The sequence below is a fragment of the Mchenga conophoros genome, linkage group LG5, assembly GCF_057382185.1.
Source record: "Mchenga conophoros isolate Kocher_MC1m ecotype Shallow Benthic linkage group LG5, M_conophoros_male_GT1.1, whole genome shotgun sequence".
Lineage (NCBI taxonomy): Eukaryota > Metazoa > Chordata > Actinopteri > Cichliformes > Cichlidae > Mchenga > Mchenga conophoros.
The window spans coordinates 36140499-36151339 of record NC_140530.1 but is presented as its reverse complement, the minus strand read 5'-3'; the positions used below and the strand labels follow the sequence as shown (position 1 = coordinate 36151339).

The 10841-nt window shown below is 39.6% G+C and overlaps 1 protein-coding gene across 5 annotated transcripts in view; it reads left to right on the top strand.

Moving 5' to 3' along the window:
* The first annotated feature begins 165 nt into the window (after positions 1-165).
* Positions 166-10841, top strand: part of arhgap9 (Rho GTPase activating protein 9) — a 45534-nt gene continuing 34858 nt past the window's right edge. For 3 of the 5 annotated variants that reach the window (XM_085275177.1, XM_085275178.1, XM_085275174.1), the window contains exon 1: positions 166-417. The gene's annotated coding sequence lies outside the window, so the exon portion shown is untranslated. Of the gene's footprint in view, positions 418-1587; positions 1608-8193; positions 8467-10841 lie in introns of those variants that run through there. The other 2 variants (XM_085275176.1, XM_085275175.1) reach the window with 2 other exon arrangements.

Genomic DNA, 10841 nt, shown 5'->3' with positions numbered 1-10841 from the left:
GCGGAGTACACTGTTCGTGTTGTGCGCTCTCTGACGGAACACGCCGCAGAGTATAACGAGTGCCTTCCATCGCCACCTTTCAGCAGAGCTGATTGGTTACGCGTACAATCATATTGGGCCACTGTAACCAATCTTAAAACACCAAACCCGTCCAGCTCAGACTATTTTTCCATCCGCTTAAAGAGCGAGGAGTCTCCATCATCATGGGCTGCAGGGGTAACTTAGTGTCCATGCATGACTATTAATTAGGAAAAGTGCACCTCGGAGTTCTTTCTTCTGCTCCCGTTAAACGAATGATGTGAAGTTATCTTTACTCTTCCCACAAGAGAGGCAAAGCAAACTTACCGAGGCGCAAGTGCTTATATATCTACAGCGCGCTCTGGAGACATAACTCAGCAGTCATCACGTCGCTGCAAGGTGAGTTGTGCCCCTCACACGAAAAGAAGATTGATCACTATTGAATTGTTTGCAGAGAGAACTCATTTTCCGCAAAAATATTTATACATTTTTGCAAAAACTATTTGTGATCCAGTTTGAATTCACTGTTATTTGTGGAAACACTGAACCACGAGATGTTCGAATTTCATTTGTAGGAGTTGTTGTTGCCACATTTGGCTATAGATTGAAACTTTCATTCCCACTCAAACATACAAAAGACAAATGATTTTTGTGTTATGTGTTTTATTTATTTATTTATTTACTGATTTCCTTTCTGCACCTTTACATTGATTATGCTTCATTTTTATGTATTTTGGATGCAAGCATTAATTTTGTAGGTACAATATGAGAATTATTCCACCTTGACAACAAAGTTTTACTCTTTGTTGTCAAAAAAATATGTAGGCAGGCCCTGTCAATTCTGCCTCTATAAATAGTTTACATGCCTACGTTTTCCAAAACAAACATCTCAGAACATGAGACTTTGAAACCACATGCTGTATATACAGTTATTACAACTGCTGAACTGAAACAAACCCACAAACGGCTAACTTATAGGCCCAAGACAAAAGCAGATTTTCAACCTCCAACCATTTCCTGCTGAAGAGCACTTTCCACTCTTCAAAGTTTCCTTTTCCCCTCCCCTTATACACACAGTATTGACTTCTCACTCTCCATTTTTCATTCTGTTTTCTTGACTAATTTCATTACTACGATTGTGCAGACACCACGACTCTCTGTTGGCCATCTCATCATCTTTTTAAAGGTCGCGCTGATAAAAAATCCTCATATCATCACTTTACATATGACACTTTTCATACAGAAATATTTGCATCCTGCTTCTGACACTACATGCGTGCATACAAGTGCATGGATGGGTTAACCACAGGGTGTGATGGAAACACTTTGACTGATGCATTGCATTTTCGCTCTTTCATAATCATTCTTAAGTCCGCGCAAAGCAGGAGATTTGCTCCCTTTTACGCCAGCCTGTGACGACAACAGGCTGAAAGATTATTCTCTGCTTGCAACTTTGCTGATTAAAAGCGCCCCCGTACCAGCATTAAGATGAGGGCTACAAGTTCACTCTAATTACTGCTGTGCTCCACAGACTGCTGTGGATGCAGTGTCAAAGAAAAGATTGAGGGACTCGAGCCTTTCAAATTGTGGTATGTTACTTGTCAAAGTATTCTTGCTGCACTCTAATATCTCAGTAAGTCTGTGGGCAGTCTGTTTTTATCACAGTGAGAAATGTATAGCTGCTTATATGCAACATGCGGAGCATACATGTCCTTGCAGTAGCAGATCATTTGGTGCAGAAAGACCTCAACTCACGTTTGTGTTTTCTGCTGTGCGGACTGTTTCTCTATCTCCGGTTCCTGAAGACATCTGGTCCTGAAAAGCAGCCCTAAAGGCCCCCGAATCTACCATATGTTCTTTCTTTGGTGTTCGTTTATTGGTTTGTCTCTTGGTTATAAAGCACTTTATCCATGATTAACTTGTTTTAGCTTTGAACTTAAAATGTTTGTGTGGAAAATATATTTTATAGAGTGGTCGTTGACTGTTTCCCTGAGAGAAACCAGCCTCTGTTTTGTCCAGCCTTTTTATATCAAGTAGAAAATGTTGAATTTAATGTATTTGCAGAGGAAAACATGACATAGAGCAGCTGTTTAATCAGACGTAAGTCGTGCAGCAGGTGTAGTTTAAACTTTAATCAGTTTGCATTTTTCTTGCTTATTCTTTGATTAATTGTTTAGGTTATAAATACCACTCACAGCTGCTCGGAGATGAAAGAGTGAAGTCTGCCAACTGTCACACAGTCAAAACTGCTAAGTTCTATATTCATTTATTTTTAAATTAAAGCATATTCTTATGTTTGATGAGCTTAAAGAATTACCAATGTGATGTAAATAAGTCCTGTGATATAGATGTGATCTGTCCAGGGTGTATTTGGCCTCCCCCCCCACACACGCGGTCTTTTTTAAATAAATTACTTGTACTTATACTGTAATAGTGGGATTTTTAGTGGCAGTTGGGTTCTCTTTAAGTTAAAGTGACAGTGTAGTGTGTGGTATGTGCATGCCATAAATACAGTCATTAGTAATTTGTCTCATCTGCTTGAATAGAACAAAATCACGCTGGCTCATGGTGACATTATGCCATTGGTCGCCCACACCTCCCACTGTTTTCACTTCCTATCCTCACCCACCCGTACGCACATCTTTTGGCATCTTTTCATTACATTTTCATGATACATATTGTTGCATCCCATTGGAGAACAGCACAGGTCCTGATTTACCTGCTATACAGTGTCTATATGAAAGCAGTGCTAGCAGCTACGGTGTAATATAGCAGTGGTGCTTACATTCACATTTGTGCTGTGTTTTAATCCCATTTAATCCTGCTTGTACTTAAAGTATCAATGCAGTCATTTTTGCTTTCACTAGGCTGTGTCATGCACATGTAGATGTTAATGTGACAACAGGAACCAGACGTGCTAAGATTGCGTTAGTGCTGAGATGACTTGTTAATTTAAAAAGCTGCAGATAAAAAAATAATCAGCAATAATTTTAACCATTCTTAAAGGAAATTGATTAAAATTTGGTATTTGCTGCTTTTCTTTTTTAAAAATAAATCTAACCTAAATATTGGACCAGAAGGTCGTACACTTTAACTGATCACTTGACACATTGTAAACCTTATTGTTAACTGTGCAATGCCCCTTTACTAAACAAATAACCGCTTGAACGCTCTGAGGGCATCACAGCTGTGCCTCTGTGTGTGTGTGTGTGTGTGTGTGTGTGTGTGTGTCTCCTCTCTATACCCTTTGCCGTGGGATGTTTAGCTGCTCTTCCTTGCGCCTCAACACTATCGTGCTCACTTTAGCTACACACAGCTAAAAGTGGGTCTTTGACTTGCCTGATAGCTTTTGACAGCTCACTCTCATCCCCGGTGGATCAATGGAGCTCAGAGCTCTTCATTAGAAACATCAATGTACCTCACATTCCCACAGGCTCGGCAACAACTCACCAGCCCAGTCAGAGAAGATTCATTTTTTATTCTGTAAATAATAAATATTGACTTCCATATGACATTTGGTTTGGGAAATACGGTGAAAGAAGGCTAGCTTGTTTGCTCGTCATTAACTGATACTTAATATACGAGTATTCGCAATAATAAATTTTTTTATAGTCACCAACTACCTACCAAAAAAGCTCATTATTTATTTTGATTTACTTCATAAAGTATAGAAAATAACACATGGCACACATGTTGTGCTTCAGACAAAAAAAAAAATCAAAAATCAGGGCTCCGCAGACTCGATGTCTTGCTTTATCAACCTTTATCGAGAAAATAAATCAGTCTCTTTAGTTCCTTATCACAATTTGTTTTAGTGCTAAAGTCCCTCCTCACATTAATCAGTCATTCCACTCACAGTGACAATTTTGACAAGTCATTTTTAATCAGAAACATATATTCTGGTTCTGGTTTCTCAAATGCAGATTTGCTGCTTTTATGTGTTCTCCTTAAAAGTGAATTATTGGCACTCCTGACAAAGAGGTTTTGCAGAGCCAAAGGAATGTCACCAACATGCAAAAACATTATTTTTGTCAAGCAAGGTAACATGTAGCCACCATGTTTACACATGTACTCCCCATTGGTCCATTCTGAGCAAGGAAAAGCTGTAAAATGATCTTTGGGTTTAAATGTTCAGGAGATAAATCAAGCGCGGTTAACATGTCGCCTTGGACTGGAAGGTCTCTGTGTTTATTTTGCCCGTATTTTCTTACATTTGAAAATGAAATGTTGCAGAAAAATGTTGCTGCTGTATCTCATAAGTTGTGCTCATAGATTAAGATAGCGATAACATTGTCAATCACATTAAAAATAATTCTATGAAGACAGTTTTGAATGGTGTAATTTTATTGGCTTTAAAATATGATGTTAGTGTTTCCAAAACATTTAGTGCTGTTTCTTATATGTAAGCTGCTTACTGAAATAAGAAGCATTTTCATGCTTGTTTGGTACGTAAGCTAGAAGTGTGTTGGCAGTGTGTTTTTTACCTTGTTTTCTTCTGTAAAATCCAAAAGCTAATTAAAAAAACGTGATACTTTCTTTAAAGACTGCCCCCTGGGCAATCATGCGCTACTCTGCCGAACTGGCACACTGGTTTGTCTGGTTGTTGTTTATATTCAAATGTGGGAAATGGGAAGTTGAGTAGTATACATGTGAAGTCTCTGAAGAAGTTTGCTATGTGTCGATGCAGGCTGCAGGGTTCATTGTAAACACAAGCATTGCATCAGCAAACCCTTGAAATGATGGCATCACACATATGCAATGCTGCGATGCGCAACAAGAAAAAGATAACACGCACTGGAGACACTGGAGATCGCAGTCGGTCACAGACGTTGTTGTCACAATGACAGTAGCGGGCTTGAGCCAATGGCTGCTCTGCTGTCACTTTCTGCTTTTCTGATTGGCTCAGTAACAGTTTACTCAGCTGATCATTAAAAGAATCCAGCCCACCTGTTTAGTCACATATAAGCGCATACATGCTTTCATACACAGATTCGTCATCCTGCCAGCACACTGGGAAACACAGTGTGTGTTTCAGTGTCTCTCTCTGGTCTAATCATCAATAATGCATGGCTCTGCGAGGATGAAAGGCTGTTTTGGCTTGAGGCATGTGTCTCATATGGAGAGAGAGACATCAGCCCTAGTAGTTATAACTGTACATCCATACACTGCATTCCTTCATGTGGCTGTCGTCAGCAGAGCTGCTCATCAGACAGCGAGGAGACCGATTTCCAGCTAAATGTGTAAATGAGCTCATTACAGAGGGTGTTTTTTCTTTTGTCTTCATTTTTGCTGTAGAGGGTGTTTTGCTGAATTGACAGTTTAAAGATAAGGATTGATTGCTGTTTATATTGTGAAGACATTGAAACAGACCATGTTTTGAAATATACAGAAAATCTGATTTGACTTTGGCTGAAGCAGCTTTTACATTAATTATGTTTATCGCTCACTGCTGAAAGCAAGCATTAAATGCTAGCAGTTTTAAAGTGCAGTTTAGGCAATGCAACATACGGTTTGGTTAAGCACTGATTTTAGGAAACATTTGAGGCATCCCTGTGCTTATTTTAAGACAGCGCTGTGCTACAGAGCCCTTTAATGTAGGAAGTGATGCAATATCTCACTGATTGCAATACTTACCTGACTAAAGGTTGGAGCTCCAGCTGCCAGTGTAGCAGGCAAACTTGGATGCTTGTTTGCACATAGTGATGACACTGTGAAGAACTGAGATATGAAAAGTTGTTTGGCTGACACAGTTATTAATTCAGCAGCCCTGTTTGCTTACAGTGACTTACTTTTTACTTATTGTTGTGGTAATTAATGTTACTGAGCTGCGTGTCTCACATGCAGCAACTTTTTGTCTTATTTTCCTGCGACGCCTTCGGTTATAGACATTTATATGTAAATACAGTACAGTGTACGTGCATGTGAGTGTGTGTTTTCTGTGTGTATACAGATATGGCAGTGTACGCGGAAACCCTTTGAAGTTCCTCATTCAGTCTATATTCCTCTTCCTCATGTCTCATCTCTCTTTGAACACCGTGTAGCCATGATTATTAAAGCCGCCTTCTTTCCACTTCAAACGTATGGAATGAATATGGATATGATATGACACCAAGCTCTCCACCCTTTACTCCTTTCCAGTCCTGCCATGTGGTGAAGTTTGATTGGCCCAGCGATTTCAAATCGTCTCCGTGGGAGATAAACCTGTCTTGTCTTTCAGACGCCGGAGCTGTTTGGAGCAATTATTACATTGATTATTGGAAATGATATGAAAATTGGGGAAAATGATTATAACCATGTCTTACTTCTCATGTGCTTTTAAATATCTGTTATCTCTCGTCTAAATATATCGTTTATGACATTGTAGTTTGCATTTACTGTGTAGCCTCAGGATGTTTTCTGCAGCGTTATGGCATGTGGGTTTGCGTGAATGCCTTAAAACATAAACAACACATCATTTATACTTCACACCAATGCTTTTCCAGATCATATGTATTTACAGCTTCCTTCGATTGTAGCGGGCCCTCAAAAACACAAACCAAAAAAGTTGCTTGCAGGTGTGCTGCCATACAAAATCATCATCACGTGCAACAGTAAATGAATCACTTGTAGATGTTTGTTTTTTTTGGTTCAGTGCTTAGGTTAAACATTAAAGGTAATCATATGAAGAAGAGGAAGAAGTGCAAAAAAACTGTCAACGAGAACAAATCATGAATAAAAAGAACAGATGTTGTCTTTATCGGGCAAATTTAAATGTGTTATCAGTGACTGCTTTCACGGCACTGAAAAGAGGCTCTTTGTTTTGAATGGCTTCTCTATAGCACGGCTTAGCTGGATAGGCCTATAGCTACAGTTTGTAGGTAAAGGACCTGCATGCCTGTTAGAATAGTGTCTTTTGAACAGATGATTTGAAGATAGTTGTTTGGCCATAGCTGACCAAAGATAGATTTTGAAAGATGTACCTCAAACCACTGTGAAGCATGATGGTGGAAATACTTAGCATTGCCTCGCTGCTTCAGAGACTGGGCAGCTTGCAGTTGGTGATTCAGCTATTAATTGTGCATCATACCAAAGAGTGCCTGAAAATAAACGTCAGGCCATCTGCGCTTCAAATGTTGACGCTGAATTGGAGGTGGACCTTTCATAATGATTCTATAAATCCACATTTTAATGGCTCCAAAAGAAGAAATCTGGGGTTAGGTTATAACATTGTCGAAAACATTTGAATCCCACAGATATGTTACGGGATTAACAGACAGTACATGCAAGAAAATCCCCAATCATCTTCAACTGAGGAGTGGCCATAAATTCATCAAGTAGCTGCAAGAGAATGGTGGACAGTTATACAAAAAGGATATCACAAGGTTATTTCTGCTGAAGGGGCAATACTGAAGCACTGTGTTCTGACACTATAGATACTTACTCTTTGGATTTTAGGAGGATGCATCTTGTGTCCCTTGATATATCGGTTTCGAATAGTTACATATTGTGTAATATGTCATGTGTACATATATCATGTACATATGATATACATACTACATATACATGTGTGTGTGTGTGTGTTTTAAAATGTGTATTTTTTGAAAAGATATGCATTTCAGAAGAAGTCATTTTAAATATGAATGAATGTTTTGGAAAATGTTTGACTAAAACATGCACAGCTACCAAGGAGGCGTATAATCCCTAAAGTACTTAATCCAGTGGCCTCTCCGGATTGCTGATTTGACTGAAACATACTGATGGTATAACGCCACGTCCTTCTTACTGGTAGTTCAGCGTGCTATGTGAAACATTTTAGACTTATCTGAAACTTATCCAGGTATTAAATAGGAAACCTGAGACGATTTCGAGGCATGCATTTTCCTCTGCTTCAGTGTTTACGACTGTGTGGTGGTGTGTAGAGTATTTCTGACGTCCAGCGAAAGCGTTGACCAGCCAGCTTTCCAGTTGGATCAATAGCTCAATCAATCAGCTGGACTGCTGGTTGCTTTTGTTTGTTCAGCGCAGAACGACTCTCACATGGTTTCTTCCCCTTGTTATGTTTCTGCTTCTCAAGTTTAAGTATTGTTTATTTGCATGAATGAGTAACATCCAGCTCACGCTCCTTCTGTCTCTTTCATTCTCGTTGCTTTCAGTGCACGGGCAAAATGCTGGCTAAATGATGGATGGGAGGGTCAGCAGGGGTTCAGTGAGTGGAGGAAGGATAATTGCCTGCATGGGATTAACTGTGTTTTGTATGGTCTGTGCATGGATGAATGATAAAGACAGCCTCTGTTTGATTTTCTGCAGGAGCTGCTAGTATGTGTCCATTTTTTTAATACACGGAAAAAGGTTATGCCTCTTAATTTTTATTGTACGTTGTATGTTTAAGGCTTATCAGATGTGTGGCTCTGAACATCGAGTGAGCTGGTGATGTTGTTGATGTAGACAAACTCTTACTTCAGGACCACGGTGAGTCTCTCCTTCTCTCTTTCCCTCTCTCTGGCTGTTTCGCATGCATGCACAAATTGTATACTTTCCACTCCTTCAACTCACTTTGACTTGCATGCACACAGAGTCTGAGTTAAAGTGGAAACACTCAAGCAAAGGCAGACAGACAAATGCAGCATTCACTGAGTTTTTCTCCCTCCTCACTTATTTTCATCTATTTTTATTTCGTTCCTAAATTCCTTCATATTTGGTTGTTGATACCGCGTCATAATCCCTGAGCCCTCAGTCCCTGGCACAAACCACTCGTGCCTCTCAACAGCCTTGACAGGGTGCCTGTGTCTGTCTCTGACACCATATGGTCTTCACTGTTTTGTTTGGGCGAATGACGCCAGTGCCCGCTCTGCTGCTATGTGACCTGCAAATAGACACTCTGGTCTTATTTTCTTTTTGTAGATGCTGACGTGAGATCTTAAATATTTTTATTTTGCTATTGGTGAAAAAATTCTGAAATTCTACTGAGATTGTAACCCTTTTTTGGATTATTTCAGTAAATAGCCGATGTGAATAATACACAGTGACGGTAATTAAAATGTTGAGTCATGGAATTATAAAGAATTTGCTGAGATACTTTGTCTCCACTTTGAAAACTGTCTTAGCTGTCGCCCTTTGGGAGAGTCATACTGAAATCCAGATTAATACAACCAAGGACTTTAACCCTGCAGTAGCAGCCTAATTTGCACACAGTATAATAAACCATGCAGGCTCTGTTGTAGCAGCGTGTGGATAGTCTAATCTGCTTTTCCTTTACTTTATTTTTTGATGTCTTCTTATCAGTTAGTAATTTCAAAGAGTAAAGACAGGAAAAGGCAAACAGGTGTGCAGAAGCGTCATTAAAGCTCTTCCTGTTTGTGTGTGGAGAAGAGCACATCCTGGACCCTCTATATGATTACTGTTTGTTTTTATCTTCTTTTTTACGCCAAGGGTAAGTTGTAATTTTGGCTTATGTAAATAGCAAATTACACATTACCGAAGCCGTGCAGCAAGATTGTTAAGCCTAAAAACAACTACCACTCTCTGCTTAGTTTTGTGTAATTACTGCATCTAACGGTGCTGCGCTCCAGTCTCGTTGTCAGTGCAACTCATCAGCACTTGCATGAAACGTAGCAGTTGTTTGGCCGTTAGATTTTACAAACTGTAACTAAAACTCCCAGTGATATGGCAAGTCAGAAAAACAAATGGCAAGATGGAAAGGATATGACCCAAACTGTGGTTGAACCTTGCTGCGTGCATGCTGTTTCCTGTTTGCTTGCTTGCCTCGTGCCTCTGACTTCTGCCTCTGTCCCTCCTGAACTTAGCTGCACTTTTAAATAGTGTAGCTAAGTTTTGGGGGGGGGTTTAACATCAGAGCCACCAAGGTTATGACTCTATTTGTTGTTAGAAAAACTTTTTAGTACACTATCATTTCCTGTAACAAACTGCCAGGTGTATTTTTAGATGAAATTACTGCATTACCAGTCAGAATACATTCTAGCATCAGTGTTTGCTTTTTCTAGCAAAGACGTCTATGAACACCAGACAATTAAAAAAGATTTATAAACGCAGTCATATTTCTAAATATTTCTCCACTGCCCACTTTATTAGGTACATCTTTCTAGTATCAGGTTGGATCCCCTTTTGTCCTTAAAACTGTCTCACTTGTGGCACAGATTCAACAAGGTGCAAACATTCCTCTGAGATCTTGGTCCATATCAATGCGATAGCATCACACAGTTGCTGCAGATTTGTCATCAAAATTACTCAGGTAGACTGTGGTGTTTAAACAATGACTGGTTGGTATTAGGGGCCCCAATATCCCCCACACTATCACACTACCACCAACAGCCTAAACCACTGGTACAATCAGGAAAGCCAACATGATTTGTAGCCTCAGTTTCCTCTTGTTAACCTACATCCAGTGTGGTCTTCTGCTGCTGTATCCCATCTGCTTCTAACTTCAATATTTTGTGTATTCTGAAAGATCTCTTCTACATACTTTGGTTGCAGTCAGCAGGTGTTTGAGCTATTGTTGCCTTCTTATATGCTTAAAGCAGTCTGGACATCCTCCGTTGGCATCAACAAAGTATTGTCACCTAGAGAACTGTAGCTCACTGGGTATTTTCTATTTTCCTAACCATTTTCTGTAAACACTAGAGATGGTCTCAATAAATCAGCAGTTTCTGAAACACTCGGATCAGCCCATCTTCCACGCTCAAAGTCCTTTAAATCACTTCCTGATCCTCCGTCATCCTCATTTAAAATTTAAGGAGGTCATCTTTACCATGTGTGTATGCTTAAATGCATTTTGCTGCCATGTTATTGGCTTATCATATATTTCAGTTGAACAGGCGTACCTAAAG